This window comes from Nematolebias whitei, chromosome 4 (genome assembly GCF_014905685.2).
Source record: "Nematolebias whitei isolate Nwh7 chromosome 4, NemWhi1, whole genome shotgun sequence".
NCBI lineage: Eukaryota > Metazoa > Chordata > Actinopteri > Cyprinodontiformes > Rivulidae > Nematolebias > Nematolebias whitei.
Genome location: NC_056501.1, coordinates 8,133,628 through 8,134,837, shown reverse-complemented (window position 1 = coordinate 8,134,837; position 1,210 = coordinate 8,133,628).

Genomic DNA, 1,210 nt, shown 5'->3' with positions numbered 1-1,210 from the left:
CAATAGTAGTGTGTGTGAGAGAAAGAGAGAGAATAGTAGTGTGTGTGTGAGAGAGAAAAATAGATTATGTCCTACACGGCACCTCAAAGTTATCAATGTACGACAGTTCTACAAAAGAAAACGTTTTATTCTCACCTCCACAGAGAAGGTGTCTTCTTAATGTTGTAGTCTTATATTTTTTAATGTTGCGTTTCTCAAGTGATCTCTCTTCTCCCCTCCTCTCGTTCTGCCCTGACAGAAGAGCGGGTTTGAAGTGCGATGTCAGGCCCTCCTGCTGCTCGTCGATCATGAATTTTCTGGTAGTGCTCTCGATAACTCAGCAGGCCCTCATGCTCCATGAGAGCGCAATTAGATCGACTGACAACCGCATTTTTCTCCTCAGGAATAAAGTGGTGCGACCCGTTTGTATTAATCTCACTGGAGGTTTTGACTGATAAAATTATAGGATGTCTTCGTGCTGCTCCACCGTCGCCTGCTTTCACATCTGAACGTGAGCAGGAGCAACAGAAGCTGCTTCTGGTTGTTCAAAGAGTAAAGTAGAATATTGAAACTGGGCCAGCTGCACTTACAGGCTGGCACAAACTGAAGTCTGAAGGTCGCAGGACTTTTTTTTTTAAACGTCCACGACGTCTTAAGATGAACTGGAAAAAGTCAGAGAGCATATTCTTCCTGTCAAGGCCAAAGCATCAGCTCACGGCAAAGTGATTCAGCTCCAAACCAAAATTAAATTAGCGTCTCTGTCCCTGTGCTTCATATCTGCACAAGAAGACAAAAAGAAAAGTGAGAAGATGAATGGAAGCAAAATGAGATGAATAAAAACACAAGAATACAAAATGAGTTATAGGGAAACAAAAAAAGAACAGATGAAAAAGAATTATGCAGACGGAGACAGTAAGGACAAATATGGAAACAAAAGAATGCACTCAAAATGAAAATATTGCATGAGAAGAAAAAAAGGGAAAGGTAAGGAGACACAAGGTGAGAGGACAATGGAAACATAAAGAGACAAAAGGACAGATGCAACATCAAAATGAAGCACAGGGAGACAAGAACGGACAGCTGGGAAGACTAAAGTATAAGGAGACAGTAAGGACAGATAAAAAGTCAAAAGGATGCATACAGGCACCAAAAGTACACACAGAAGACAAAAAGTACTTAAAGGAGTAAGCTTTTTTTTTTTTTTTTTTTTTTTTTTTTTTTTTTTTTTTTT